Genomic DNA, 15,645 nt, shown 5'->3' on the forward strand with positions numbered 1-15,645 from the left:
CGAAAGGTGCCTGCTAAGAATACCAACATGAAGACACTTTCTCACTATAGTAAGCGTCTAAATCAAGCTTCTATAAGTTATTCGCACATAAAAAGTTAGTGACGTTTCACTTCGCGAAAGCGGGTGACGCAACATGCACAGCGAGCACCATGGCATCGAAGCACGAACGAAAAGGAACCAAACGCGGCGGTTCTCTTCTCCACCTCCAGGCGCCTTCTTCCTCCGGAGCTTGCTTCCCTCACGGTCACACATAACTTGCCAATTTCACAGAAGGGGGTCTTATACGCTCGCGCGTAAGAAAACCACACTGCTGCACGGGATCGCGTTTGATGGACAAAAGAGGCACATACACACACACGAAGCACTATGTGTTGTGCATGGGCCCATCTATGCATGTGCTCTCTTTGTGTTGTGTGGATCAACGTGCCGTCCATTGACACGTATGCTGAACCCGCCACAATCTAATTCCCGCTACTATTTATCGCTCCATGGTTCTTTGCGATGCGTCGTGTTCTCAACTCTCACCTTGTTTGTCTGGTGCGTTCGTTGTAGTCGACGAAGTTGTTTTTTCCACCGGTGGTGGAGTCGCGGCAGTGGTGATGGCCGTCGATGTAGGCCTGGCATCTTGAACGCAATTGTGAAGCAATATAGGTAAAGTTATACGACGCCCTTCAATATATTTCCATCCAGATATACGTCAAGATGAAAATTTTGTCCACTTTTCCTACACTATGGAGGCTCACTTCATGTACGGGAGGCAGACATGCAATCTCCACGAATCGGACCGCAGCAGCTGCTAATCCCACACAGTCGCTTTGACCTCGAACACCGTGATATTCCCGTTTTACCAGAAATAGGATGTGTTCCGTCGTTAATCAGTTCTTGAAGCGCAAGCCTTAAGGCTCTATAGAAGCTGGACACAGCAATTTCTTAAAACAGACAAATAAATATCGTTTGTGTATCTTTCCACTATAAGCCACTATCTCTGCCGGAACTCTCTAACGTTGGAGGAGCTTCTAGCAATGCGTGAGTTTACGAATTAAAATGTCTGGTAGAAATAGCTCTTAGAAACCAGTCACCTAATATTGTGTGTAGCTATGCATGCCTTTGGTAATGTGGCCGTGGGATGTGGAATTTTGTCAGACTATTTCTCAGGCCGCACTGACCACAATGCGCATCACATCATTAAAATTAGAGGTAGCTGTATCGTTTTCGTTCCTAAAACACAATATGAGCTTTTTTCTGGTGGTGCACCGTTTGGAAACTGTTGCAATGTTCACGAAACACGGATAAACAATACATATGATTTCAGCGCTCGCCCACTAATATTTTTGTGCGATATACAATTTTATAAAATCTTTCTGAAACGCAGGTCCCATGCCCTTGAAATAGCCGCGTTTCTTTGAAGGGTTGGTAGGTAAAAAAGAATGCGAACGCTTGCTGGATTCCCGAATTACTGAAAATATTCATTATAAAACGCCTCATTTCCGGCATTTTTTTAAAGCAAGTTTGAAACAATGCAGTGATATTCACCAGAACACTCACAAGAAGACGCCAGAAACGGGTTTAGATACACAACTTCCAGTACTTCCTAGACAACCTAATATAGGTGTTCCCTATACACCCGTGTTCTTGAAACTGAACCCACTGTATACTCTCAAAAGCAATGTCAAGCAAAGCACATATGAGCGTTATCCAGTTATTTGGACACAACATTGCGAGAGAATTAAGACAATTTCACTCATTCCATTTGTTTTGTAAGTTTACGTTGTGTTATCTTAAGCTTAGGTTAGGTTAGGTGGGGCACCTTGCCGACAGTTGCGATAGTCCTGGTATGCTCGTATAAGCCACGTGTCGCCCACCAGCGGACAAGTTCACACATAATGCGAGCTTTATTTAAAACTATTCACAGGGCCTCCTCATTATTGCTGCGTCAGCGACCGAATGAACAAACGCCTAAATAGCGCATGTGCACAGGAATAAAGCGCCTTCTTTGTAAAGATACACCCGCCTCCATAAAACCCAGCCCGCTCTATACTCTTGAAAGCCTTCGTAAGCACAGAATGTGAGAGCGTCATTTGCGCTCGTTATCGTGGCACAAGTTCATGTGCAGAAACTTGTCGCAGTCTACCAAGCGACAAGCAGTATTTAAGTCGTATAACCCTCCCCTCCTTCATTCCCCCTACCTCTCAGTCAATGCCGCATAACGCCGTTTAACGAAGCTTGAAGTTTTTCACTTACCATCGTTGGTGACGAAATAGTAGCCCAGTGCCAGGGCTAATAGGCACAGTACTATCACTGTGCTTGTGAGGTACTGCGACCGGTCCCTGCATTGCCAGTTAACAACAGTAGGTTAATTTAGCTTGCAACACTTCTCGACGGAGGCTGCATTATGCATGCAAAATGAATCTTAATCTAGCCGCCCCCTCTCATGTACCGACGGTATTACGTTGGGCCATTAAACTAGACAAGGAGATCTCAACTGTTTAGGACGCTGGGAAGTTGAGACCCCCGTTCGTAAAGCATTGGCGATGATCATTGATGTTATAAGTGCAAGGGCGAATATGGCCAAATAGCGCCAAGTCTATGGCGACTAGCTGTCAGTTTCAGTTTATTATTGATATAAGATGCATGGTTGGTTGTTAGCAGTAAACAGGCGAGGTTCTCAAAGTCCAATGACTGCAGCGGGACCCTCGGTTAACTAGAAGATTACAAAATATATTGTGAACGTAGTAGTGGATATGAATAGATTCGATTATATACAAGGAGTCATACATGTAAATAAAAATTACGCACATTATCAATACAAATTGTACAAACTTTATAACAAATGAAGTACACACTTTATGTACAAAGTGTGTAAGAGGACAACTACTTATACAATTTAAAGTTGATATTTATATGTATGCAAAGGTGATGATCGATATTTATATGTATGCAAAGGTGATGATGATTCAAATCCATAGGGTAAGTCATTCCAGTGGTGCATGAAATGATTTTCGATGGGTAGATGCAACGCGGCTCTATAGAGGCCTAAATGCATTCGCTGGAAAGTGCGTAAAATAGCTAATAACACTATGAAAATCACACGCGAGGTGCGAGACGTGTGATACATATAAAGGATATGCAACGATGGGATGAGATACTAAAACATATGCGCTTAGGTAGGACCCTTGAACGCAAGGGCATGGAAGCACATGAGCTACAAAGCGTTATATCGTAGCAGCAGCCCTCAGTGAGAACATCTGTTCCGGATATTTTTGCTCGTGTAGAGAGAGAAAATAAATGAAAGGCAGGGAGGCCAGGACTGAACCCGGTTGGCTACCCTACATTGGGGAAAGGGAAAAGGGGAGGGAAAGATTAGGAGAAAAAGAGAAACTCCACTGTGGATATCGCCGACGTGGTAACAGTTTTCTGCTCTATATACGTTCCAGTCACTCAGTCCGGATCACAGACGGCCACTCAATACGGCAGTTTTTAAACATCGCAGCAGCGCTTTTCAAGCGAGCAACGATCCAATCGTACTTTTTTATTGGAGGTCATGGTCCCAAGATCCTGTTCAAGGTGAACTGTTGTCTACCCAAGTAATTCAGAGCTGTACAGATGTCTCGCATTTGCAAAAGATGGCCAGTATCACAGTAGATGTTCTAAACGACACTGTAGGGATTGCACTTGGCGCTATCAGCCATTCCAATGAAACACGTATATGCATTGGTGACTGCAACGCCCAAGCCTAAGCGGCACACCATTGCTTCCTCACTTCGCGAAAGCCAAGGTAAAATCGGCAGTTGCCGTGCGTAAAGTTCAAAGCTGCTTCACTGTAAAAAAAAGGTTGTGTGCCAACAAGTATTGCCGGATGTAGTGGCGTTTGCTGTCGTTAAGTTACAAGCAAGTCCTTTTTTGTCTAATTGTTTGCTTCCCGACATTTAAACAAGATGTGGAGGACGGTCAACGTATAGTCACACTTGCCACAGATAGGAGGTTCCTCACTACTCAAGAAGTAAGAGCGTGTGCAATATGCCGATATGTAAAAGGTCGCGACAAAATTAGCTCAGTTTGTCGTTCTCTGTTATTGGAGATGAACATCCCCAATCCGGCTCAATTAAAAGCAGCTCATTTTACGTTTCAGTGTCCCTGATTCGTTTTCAATAGTTTCTTAGTTTTTTCAAGCAAAACTGGTACCAGGTTCATGGCCGTTGCCCTCTTTGAGAATTGGGATTATAACCATATCTTTCCAAGAAGATGGGATATACTCTGAAGACCATATGGCGTTCATAAGAGACCGGAGAGTTTTCTGGGTTTCCGTGTATCGGTGTCTTATTACATCAATAATTTGGCGGGATAATGGAGCAGTGTTATTACAGCAGTTCAAGATGTCTGGGGCTCCGCTAAGCTTATGCATCGTTGTATGTGTCATTTGGTGCGCATTTTTTTTCGAAAGACTACGGTTCTGCTTGTGTGTATCTCAGGATTGTTCCGGAAAAGTTCAAGGCGCTGGAGATTAAAATGTACACGCGTGTTGAAAATGTACACGCGGAAAATACCTCTGGTCTTCGAGAATATCTACTTCCGTATTCACCGGAGGTAATAGGTTTGCCTGCTGGCCTTGGTTTCTATTATCTCTATTCCATAATTTTCACTTGTCCGTATAAGTATTTGTACCGGAGATAGTCGTGCCTCCTACCGTATTGGCGTGACTTTTTCCGCGTGATTTTACCATGCTAGTTTTTCAATGTTCCAAAATTACGAAAGCGTCCGCACGTTTTTTTTTTTTTTTTTTGCTGCTTCTGCGCTTTCGTACATTCATCATTTCATCATGAAACTCGCTCTCTGGTAGCCACTCCCTTCTTTCTGCGATGTACGTATTTCGCTGCAGCACAAGTAACAAAAGCTGTGAAGTATGCAAAAACATTTATCCTTAAGGCGCAAATGTCATCCCTCGATAAATGTGCCAGTTCTCGGAACAGGTTCCAGTCAGCGAATTCGACCTTTAACCGAGGACGTGTGGCGATCATTTATCCTACTTTGTGTTCAGCACTCTAGTAAAGTATTCGCTGCGATAAGGATCTTACATTCCTCCTGAGGTACGGCTTTAGTGTAGGATATGCTATGCTCAAATCGATGAAGGAGTGCACTAATCGCACACCCCTACACCTTAGCCTCTGAGCTGTGCTACCAGTGCTAGCAGAGGCCAGTGGTGTGGGGTAGTCCTGGGAAGGTAGGGCAGCCTCGGCTGCTCCTACCGTGGAGGCCGTTGGCGATGCCGCTTGCTTCGCTGAGCGTGACGTGGATGACAGCAAACTGCCGTTGTGATGCTACCCCCCCCCCCCCCCCCCCCCGATGCGCCACTGTGGCGAAGGATGTGCTCTGTGCAAATGTTGCTGTCGTGCTTCTCAGACGTTATGTTTTCATTTGCTTTGTTAATGCGATTATCTTATTTTCCTTCTTTCAAACTGCACATCATCTAGAGTATGCAGCATGGCCACCATCACAATTGATGTAATGGAGCTCGGTATCCCAATCGTCAGCTGAATGCGCCTTAATACCACATTTCGGACAGGTAAGCTACCCTCGATAGACCGAAGAAGCATGGCCAAAACACTGGCGCTTAAAAGTATTGTCACCGATTTGGAATGTACAGTCGTACTCTGACCTTGGAGTATGTACCCTGTTTCTCTGCCTCCTGTAATCTGCTAGAACTAAATTTGACGATTGGATAGTTAGTTGGCAGCTATTAGTCGTCGAGTCTGATCTTGATCATTTGTAGATTGCGTTTTCATCCTTCCAGGAACTCCTGCAAGGATGACAACGCAATCAACTATCAGCTCTCTGAATTTACGCCTTTGACAGTATTCATGACTCGGTGTGTTGTTACGGTGATAAGGGCATCTCCAAAGGACACAAGGTTTGTTGTTATCTTAACGCATGGCGATTGGTCTCCGACTTTAGGTATGATGTCCCCATTGGCTCACTCGGTGGCTTCATAGTAACTTCCAATGGTCTCTCTGAGACAATGGGACAGCAAAAAGCAAAATCATTCTGGCTTTCTTGTCCTATTTTGGGGATGTCTCCGTGTTCTCTAAAAATAATTGGAATGTAGCATCGATGCACCCTCTTTTTTGAGGAATGATCAGTGGAGAAGTGTTTGGAAGATCTCATAAATGTATCGAATATTCGAGGTCAATGCCATTTACCTAACAAGGAGCCCAATGACGGGAGACGGCAGGTTATGTGGGGAAGCAAGCCCTGCCGATGTACATTGTCGCTATAACCATTTATGTTGTAACCAAGGCTGGTAACGTAACACCAGGTTAACCCAGGCCGCCGTGGAAGATGAATGAAATGGGAAAAAAGAGTAGTAAACCAGATAGATTGTACAAAGAAGATAAAAAAGTGGAAGGTAAGCAAAATACCTGAAGAGGCACTTAAGTTATCCCTACGTGGACGAATGCGACAGCATTGCGACCACGTCTGCAGAAGCGCGGCGATGTCCGGGGGCACCACTGGCGGAGTCACGTGACCCAAGCGGACACGTCAGCACAAACGCCGCGAACGTCACGCGACCAACGTTCGTCACAAGGTTCGCACAACGCAAGGTCGTGTGTTCGAGTGCCTTAATTCTACCTTAATTAAATATACCGTCACCTTAACACCCCCTTGGAGCACAGGGGGTGTTAAGGTGAAGGTAGTCAATAAAGGTAGAATTAAGGCATTCGAATCCACGGCTGTGGTGCCGTGGTTTGGCTACGCACGGAACGCCGGCTCACGCAGAAGCCGCTTAGAGGCATTGTGAAGCCAGCCGAAGTAGTTTAGTGGGTATGGCTTCGCAGTGGTAAGCCGGAAGTAGCGGGTTTGATTCACCACTGCGTCTGCCACATTTTCGTAGGGCCACATTGTAATAACGTTTCTGCACCGTGCATTGTGTAACAGTAAGCAAGCCCAGCTGCTCCAAATTAATTTGGAATCCCCCACTACTTCGTTCGTCACAATCACATAGGGGTTTGTAAGTAAGCACCGGTTTGTAAAAGGATAGACGCCAGCGAATCTTCATTCTCCTTATATTACAGGAATCGTGCTCGGTCCACTAAAACCTAACCATAAGAGCAAACATACTTGTGAAGGCGATTGGGCCAGTCCCGTATAAAAACACTTTTATTATAGCGTCCATTGCGAAATTAGCGCCTTCCCTACCTAGTAAGGTTCCTGATGTGCCGATGTTTATGAATTTGAAGGACACTTTGGGACTCCTTCAAAACAGCGATCCACAGGAACATGGCGCCATCCTTCAACCACTTACGACATAAATATTCTCTTTACACAAAACGTACCGCGCTATGTCCGAAGCAGTGGGCTGCAGTATCAAGTCATACCAACGAAATACAGTGCGAATTAAACCCGTGCATGGCATAGACGTGACTCATTATATCCCATGTTCTACCTTATATGGCATCTCAATGTGACAATATTGCAAGGATCGCGCCTATGCAAGAGGCAAATGATGCTTACTGCTGTGGCACTGGGGCTTGCGCCTGGTCACATGCTGCGAAAGCAAAAACGGTGTTAAAATTAGTGCAGGGAGTAAACGCGCTGATTTCACGGGTGTGTTTATTGAGACACCACACAACCTTAATGTGCTGCCCACGCAAGCACAAAAGGACAGATGCAGGAATTGAAACAGGTGAAATAGGGCTGATGGGTGCACACAACTAATTGCTGACACGGAACCACCGGAATCCCGCCGGAGTAGATGGCTCGCTGGGCTTGAAATTTCGCGAGTAAACTGTTGCTGACACGTGCGACGAAGGAGATGCTCGAGGTTTCTGGCGACTATGAGTGTAGCCGTCAATTCTGGCATAGAATAAAGTCTATAGGATGTTTTGAACTCTTGGACGCAAGTGTGTAGAGCAGACACTATAGCGCAGAGTGCGCCACTACACGTTGGCTATTGTAGAGGCCGGTCGAGCAGATATTGAATACACGTAAGCAAGTAAACGAAAAAATATCTAAGAACGGCAAAGTCGGGAATTTGCTTATGGCAATGGCAGATGACGCTTAAAAATTTCTGATGCGCAATGCAAAGCTTAAATTATGCGATGCTGTCATATCTTCAGCTGGAGATCGCCGACGTTCAGGTGGTTACAAATATTGCCACCAAGGCCAATGTTGGCATGAGTTCTGCGTGCGTTTAACAGTTTTTCAGGCGCGTCACGTTCCTGGGGTCCTATAACGTAAAACTAATCCAATGTGCTTTTATTCCAATCTCCTGACGTCAAATTTACGTAACCGCCGACGCAGGCATCGGGTGGTGACCCGCGGCGTTGTCTGAACAGCCTAATCAAACACTGTCCTCGTTTATAGGGGGTCACCTTTGTTCGCTTCCAAAACGAATAACATCGCCTACACTAAGCGGTTTTTGTTATCGAATTGGCTGACAAGAGGCGAGGAGCACGCTCAAGTAGAGGCGGTTTTGATTGTGCCGAACGAGCGCAGTGAAAATAGATAACTGGATGAAGAGGGTGGTGCCGCGGTCTCCGATTGGTCCGCTTTCGTTTACTTAGATTGCGGTGGTTGGTCGAAAAATCGGGGCGGCAAGCAACGTAAGCTCAAGAATGACGTTGAAACGGATCCTCAGCAAAGAACAGTCGGGAAAGCGATGTCGTATACGTGCCAAAAGGGCTCGACAACGTTTACTGCCCCTCCCCCCCCTCCCCCGCAACACACACGCACATACTCAATTTTAAGCTTTACAGAATTTTCAAGAATGGCCTGTGGCAGGCGGCATAACTCCTATCATTGAGCTAGGTTATTCGATGAGGCGGACATTAGGAGCACAAGCAATCGAAACATATTAATTAACAAAAATTCATTAACTAACTTCTTAGTGAATTACATTACGACACATATTGCAATTTACGAATTGTAGCTGGTGAGCTTGTCAGGCGTGTCCACTTGGAATGAATTTACAGAATTCCCCGCTTAACAATCCGGCGAAATAATGTAGCAATAATAAACTGCCTTCTAATATACAGTGTTTTGTTTTTTTAGCTGCACCAAATTTGTAAAGTTAGAAACGTATAAATCGTGGTCACGTTATCTTTAGCATTCGAGTGTACGGATTGGCGGCCTCTGGATACAGAGCAATTTCCGCACTTACGTGCGTAATTAGCGAAGTTACGGTAATTTCAAATTATAAACAGCAGGTGGCTACAGCAAATGAGTACTATGGGGCACGTCCTGGACACTACCTATCCCAACGATGAAAACTTGAATAGCGGAGTTCATGGGGGAGCTACGCGAACAATTAGTTTCCCTTGGCAGACTCCGTGAAACCGAAACTGGCCGCAAAAAGAGCGTCTGTGTCGTCGATGTCGCTAGCGCTTCAATGCCGGCGGGCCGCAAAATTTACTTCGTCATTCAGTCGTGCAAAATTTACTTCGTCATTCAGTCGTGCTCCACGTTGCGCTCTGTTGTAACCGGGTCGCCTAAGTTGATTCACAATAACAAAATCAACGCCGTAAAAACATGACTTGTACAGTACGCCTGCCGCATGAGGCAATCTGATGACACATAAGTGGCAGTGGTGTGCAACTGTTCTCAAGCAATGGAAAGTGCCCCGTTGCTGTGATGAAAGCTATTACACCAATGCAGATCATTTTGAGGTAGGAGAGATGATACCGCAGTTTTATTGACCAAGGTACGTACCTCCGGTAGGAGGGGGCGCGGCGGCGGCGGCGGCTGCGGCTGCGGCGGCGGCGGCTGCGGCTGCGGCTGCGGCTTCGGCGGCGGCGGCTGCGGCGGCTTTAATAGATGCGAGAAAAAAAGGGAGAGAAATAAGAGCATAAGGAGGCAGATTGCGATGGCATTTGCATATTGCACGTAAACAGTGGTAAACCTGCGTATGACGAAACTGATTTTTTATTGGGCGAACCTGTGCCCACAAAAGCAAGCTGCACTCGAAGCACAACGATAGCGGCGAACACATCCGGCGATCGTCTAAATTTGATCAGCGGCGAAACGCGTCGGCTTTTCTACACGAGTCATCGAAGGTTCCACAGTAATCCCTGGTGCCCTAGTCTTTCAGAAAGTGCTAGACAATTCGCGTCGTTCATACAATCAGATTACGTAAGCGTCGGCGACAACGGACAACGGATTGAAGCATCGATAACGTTCGAGAAACTTCCCGATACATGCAGGCGCGTCCTGCGGCGGGCGATAACGTTTAACATTTGTTAGCCGGTGAAAAGCGGTCGCTGCTGAAAGGTGAAATTTCTTAATCAGATATGTTCAGCATGGTGCCACCACAGCCCTGAGACGTCGTATTATCTCATCAGCAAATATCGGCTGTTTAAGTTAGAAGAAAAAAAAATGAAATTAAATTCACAAGCAAGCAAGGTCCGAATTCCTAAGCGAATTCGAAGTGGGCAATTGGATTCGTAACAGCTGCCTCGATATCAACGCCGATGACTGGCGCGCTGCTGTTGCTGAACAACACGAGAAGCGGCGACGAAGCGCAGATTTTTGCCGCGCAATTCAATTCACAACGCCAAAAATGACTGCAAAAACGTACCTGCGCAGTGCGCCTAACAAATCACAATCGATGACACAGGTTAACACTGGTTTTTTAAATAAACTCATCTGGGGTGTCCCAGTGATTTAAGGTGCACCTTGCAAATGGTGAATTTTAATTGCAATCCAAAAACATGACAGCTGCTTCGTTGTCCCCGCAGACTGAGCCACACGTGAGCTCTAGTGACAAACAAATAGTGTGCGTAGCAAGAATTGCCGCGTAAATCTATTGACGATGCCAAGATTTTCGTGTTGTTCTACATGTCAAATTTATCGATCAACCCTTCCGCAGTGCGTGATTGAAGACATCGATCCGACATTCTTGCTAATCGCGTTGAAACACTTTGTTTGACCATACTTTTGTGACTGTCTGCGCTGGCACTCTTCCTTTAGTAATGTCAGTAGAAAAGCACAGCAACTTTTCCACAACCATGATGCACTACGCGTGGACTCTGAATTGTTAATTGAAGCTTTCTGAAAAATCTAACAATGTTTACCTGACGTAGATACATGCAGTGTACAACCCGTGCTTCCCGTCTACATCGTCAGTTTTAAGTTAAAAAATCATTGCAAAATTTGACCACTGCCTTAAATTTATTTAATAAACATGTACCGGAGATATATTTGCGGTATAGATAGTGCATATTCTGTGATGAAATTGGAATAAATGTTGCAGGTATTTCGAAAAAATTGGCTGAAAATCTCAAAAAATGCACTTTAACAGCGGTGTAAACGGACGTTGCCACAACGGCTTCACCTTTGCTAGGACGCTTTCTATTGGATATTGAGTTACGACAACGCTCATGCACTGAAAGCGATGCTGGCAGTGGAGATTTCGTCCATTGGAGATCTTTTTTTTTCCTTCGTACCGCCAATGTTGGTGTTTTGTTAGCTCTTATTTGCATCCGAAAATGTCCCTCAATCACATTAGGGCAAGTTGCAGCCAAGAAACACCATTGATATGACGACGCTGAGCTGACAATGAGGTATCAGCTCAATTTAAATTATTTACCACTTCTTTATAGCAAAAAGCCATTGCGTCATGTGTCAAAAAGATATACCTATAGAAGAAACTTTATCCTCGCAAGCGATATTACCAGGTCAAGCATTATTGACTACGCAAAAAAAGCATATTTCACATTTATGCCATAATTAACTTCGCCTCGAAACTTCAAAGCTCGCAAGGAAATTTTCGCGTAAATAGATTAAAGGGTGCAAGCGTATTTGCGAAGCCAAAAAAAAAACAACAACATGATAGCTGTTCATTATCTTATCGCTGACGACTGGCGCGCTGCGTTTCAAACTATAGACCCTTATCCCTTAGACCCTTAGACCCTTTATCCGCTTTGTGGCAGCAGTGTGTTCAAGACCCTAGAAAACTTCTTGTCCTGGACAAAAGAAGTATTCTGTCACATAGTATAATGTAGGCACATATTTTTGGTGTGTTCAGACATGACTTATCATGACGTGTGTCATGCGTCCAGCTCATGTATGTGCTTTTTGTTGGAGTTAATAAAATTATTTTCGATAACTAAAAAGTTAATAACTAGTTAAGAAATAGGTTAATAACTTTTCGATCGCTCCAAGTCGACTGCCGAACTAGTGCCAGCATAGAAAATATATAAGCTATTGTAACTGGTGTTGTTCCAGGGAGCTTTACCGGAAGTCCCCCACGAACTCTGTTTGCAAACATAAAAAGAATTTTTACTTCGTCTTTTTTTTTTGGGGGGGGGGGGGTGTACGTGTCAAAACCAGTTCTGATTATGAGGCACGCTGTAGTGAAGGGCTCCGGATTAATTTTGACCACCTCGGGTTCTTTAACGTGCACTACAACGCAAGCACACGGGCGGTTTTGACCGGAAGTTTGTCTTCATTTACCTGCATCTTTTAATGACAGAAAGGAGCATTCAGGTACATTTGTTTCTACACTAGATTTTAATTGTCGTGGGCACTTAGCACCAGGTGCCATCGTCGCAGCCACTATGATGAAGGCATGAATGGAGGTAAAAAAGGAATAAGTCGTATCAGTGTTGTTGTTCACTTGTTTTTTCGCATATGTTCTCGATGAGCTCCTGAGCATTCCGCGGATCCAAACATCGCTCACGGGATCGCGTTGACATGCTTTGCTATGTTACTCTGACAGTAAAGCATGAACACCCCTTGTCTATGCCTAACCTAACATAACCTAACATAACCTAATACGTGCGACGACACCCAGGCAAGAACGCTCAAGCACGCTCAAGGCGCGCAGGCGCGGAATCACTCACTCTCACTCCCTGCCGCCCCTCAAATTGTGCGCGCGCAAAACGCCAGGATGGCACTCACTCTGTCATACCGTGTTCCGACTCCAGCTGTAATAAATCGCTTTACGGTTTAGATTTGGGGCATCTTCAAATCAAGGCAGCCTCTGCCGGGAGGGTGCAAAACGACTTGCTCTTTAGAGTGACTTCACCACTCATCCGTCACCGAAAGATTGCTCCGACGCAGTAGGGATGTTGCGAGGAAATGCCGTAAGTGCTTATGTGAATCTCAGCCTATATTTTAAAATATAATTCCTTCAATATTGGGCTCTATCAGTTACTCTGGCGCACTGCGGTGAAGGTCCACAGCATGCCGAACGGGCAATGTCCGAAGCTGCTGGGCATGAGCACGTATGCGCTGCAGCTCAATTGCTAAGAATATGTTAAGTTAACCCTAAATGTTATCTCGTACATCTGTGTTGAACGGAGAAATTGCTTTTCTTGGCAACGACCTCACCAAATTTCAAGAGGTTTACTGCATGTAAAAGGAAAACATGATATCTAGATGCTGCTGGTAGCGATTTTTTAAAATTTAGGCCGGGAATTATATAATTAACATTTCTGAAAGTCGCAAGGTTTCAGGAAACCAGAGTTACAATTTAAGCCTAATTTAACGATGGAAAACCATATCGCAATCCTCAGTTGCATCTCACCGTACATCTAAGCCGATAAAATGTAAGATGCATGGCTCTCAAATGCACTACTAAAGGTGAGTAGCACTTCGGGAAAATCTTAAACATTGCAACAAATTCACATCAGATACAAATTCGTATATCACATCTGTCTGCTTTGGATGTTCTCACGGAAGCAATTCACGGAACTGCGACGTTTGTTCTAGGTGCAGAGCTCTGGATTTGTAAAAGAACACAGTCATACTTACGAACTTTTGGCAATTTTTGTAAAAATGCCAGGCCATAAATATAAATTACGCTTATAGCAGTCTCGAGAATTTAGTATTTTCGCTCAAATCATATTGACGGTTTGGCATTTTTTCATAAATCTGAGAAAATTAAAAAGAAGACTAATCCATAAATTTAAAATTGGTCCACGGGCTGTCTCGGAAAGCATTTGCGTGTTAACATGTATTTGAATAGGCGGAGTAGGGTTTGGGCCGAGCGAAAGCTTCCTTAATAGAAAAACACATTTGGAGGTGGGACACTTCTGCCAGGGTACTTACCCGTCTGCCCGCGCGTTACTGCGGCTATAATGATTGAGACGACAACGACAAAAAAATCAAACGAATAAGAAATGTCAGTGATACTTCTCGCATAGCTTTATTTCCGAGTAGAACATCTAATGGCATTTGTGCTTCTTGATACCGTTCTAGCTATATCGAGCTATACTTCTGGGTTAAGAGAAAGTTGTTTTAAGCTGAAAGAAGCGCCTTAATCTAACTTTTACAGCATGTCTGGAGCGTTGGGACGTCGTTTCTTTATTAGTGGTGCGAGAGAGCCTATTTGTCGATATTTGGACAACAGCTTTTGCTGTGTCCTCTCTAGTGCGTCAATGTTTGCTTGGGCTTTAGAATACAATATTTCCGAAATGCTGAGTCAATATTTTTTTGACACATACGAATAGGTTTCCGATTAGTGTTACAATCTGTTGCTTGTATTAGCCAACATGATTGAGTTCAAGAGACGGAACTGATCATTGGTGGAAGTGACTTAACCCAAAAGAACGCAGTCATCCATAAACACCCCGACTTGAACTTGAAGTGGTTCATGTACGTAAACAATATCTTTAGTGAAGAGGTAAAATACAACGGTACGAGAACGCGTTCTTGAGGGACGCCCCATGAAACCGGTAATGGCTTAGACGAAACACTGTCAATAAAAACAAACTGCGCGTGGTAAGTGAAATATCCTGTATACCTATTAAATAGGAATGGAGGAAATCTCATACATTCTTCTGAATGAGTTGAAAAAAGGTAGAAAGCTTCACCAAAATAAATGAATACGAATCGACCTGTCCTGCGTTAACTAGGTTAGTCGAAAGAGTGAACAACCGTCACACAAACCGTGTGACTGCGGAACGCACTTTGTTAAAAAAGTGCTGCCAAGGGAGAAGTTTATATAAGTTTTCCGCCGTGTGCAACACCATCTTACAATGAATATGTAACGAGAAAGTAGGACACTCGGACTAACGTACTTACCCGTAGCCGCACCCGTCTCCAAGGCTATAATGAGGGCGAAGACAACGAAAAAATAATGAGACGAATTAAAAGGAATATCGGTGCTAATTCTCGCATTTGTAGCATTTATAGGAATTTGCGCTTTTTTCATACCGTTGTAGCACTCTCAGAGATCGCTATAACCACATCACAATGGTTTGATACTGCAATCACTTATGATAGAAGGAACTGTGCAAGATATCTGCACATTTAAGAAAGAAAACGACTGCACTGGGAGCCCCTCTTCGTGGTTCCACCAGGGTATTCACGACACTGATAAGCCGTGAGGTGAAAGTTTCATTCCTGTATCCGTAGACGGGCGCGTCCGAGTGTTAGCAGCCTACAGCGGGCTTCTTCCGGAGGTGGCAAATCCTTATCGAAATTCGGAACACACAATTTCAGTTACTTTAGCCTGTCTGGTTAACCACGTCTCATGATGTACAACAGGAAGCGCCAGTGACAAGCACCCTCTTTACTAGAGGTGAGCTATGGGCCAAAGTCACATGCAGGGCGGCCGTAGTAATGCGCCAATAGCGCGCCGAGGAACAGCCCCGCGACAGGCAGTAGTAAGAGCACTGGCATGCGATCCGACCGCGGCGCTTCCTTCGG

General features: G+C 44.7%; 1 protein-coding gene and 1 long non-coding RNA gene across 2 annotated transcripts in view; one reads left to right on the forward strand and one right to left on the reverse strand.

Annotated features, from left to right (window-relative positions):
• LOC125940785 (uncharacterized) overlaps positions 1–15,645 on the forward strand; it is an 847,616-nt gene that overhangs the window by 709,988 nt on the left and 121,983 nt on the right. The window lies entirely within an intron of this gene.
• LOC125940787 (uncharacterized) lies at positions 514–9,801 on the reverse strand. The gene is made up of 4 exons (XR_007463993.1): positions 9,703–9,801; positions 7,507–7,540; positions 2,242–2,327; positions 514–624 (listed from the first exon to the last, which is right to left on the reverse strand). It is a non-coding gene; the product is annotated as an uncharacterized LOC125940787 (long non-coding RNA).

This window comes from Dermacentor silvarum, chromosome 10, assembly GCF_013339745.2.
Source record: "Dermacentor silvarum isolate Dsil-2018 chromosome 10, BIME_Dsil_1.4, whole genome shotgun sequence".
Classification (NCBI taxonomy): domain Eukaryota; kingdom Metazoa; phylum Arthropoda; class Arachnida; order Ixodida; family Ixodidae; genus Dermacentor; species Dermacentor silvarum.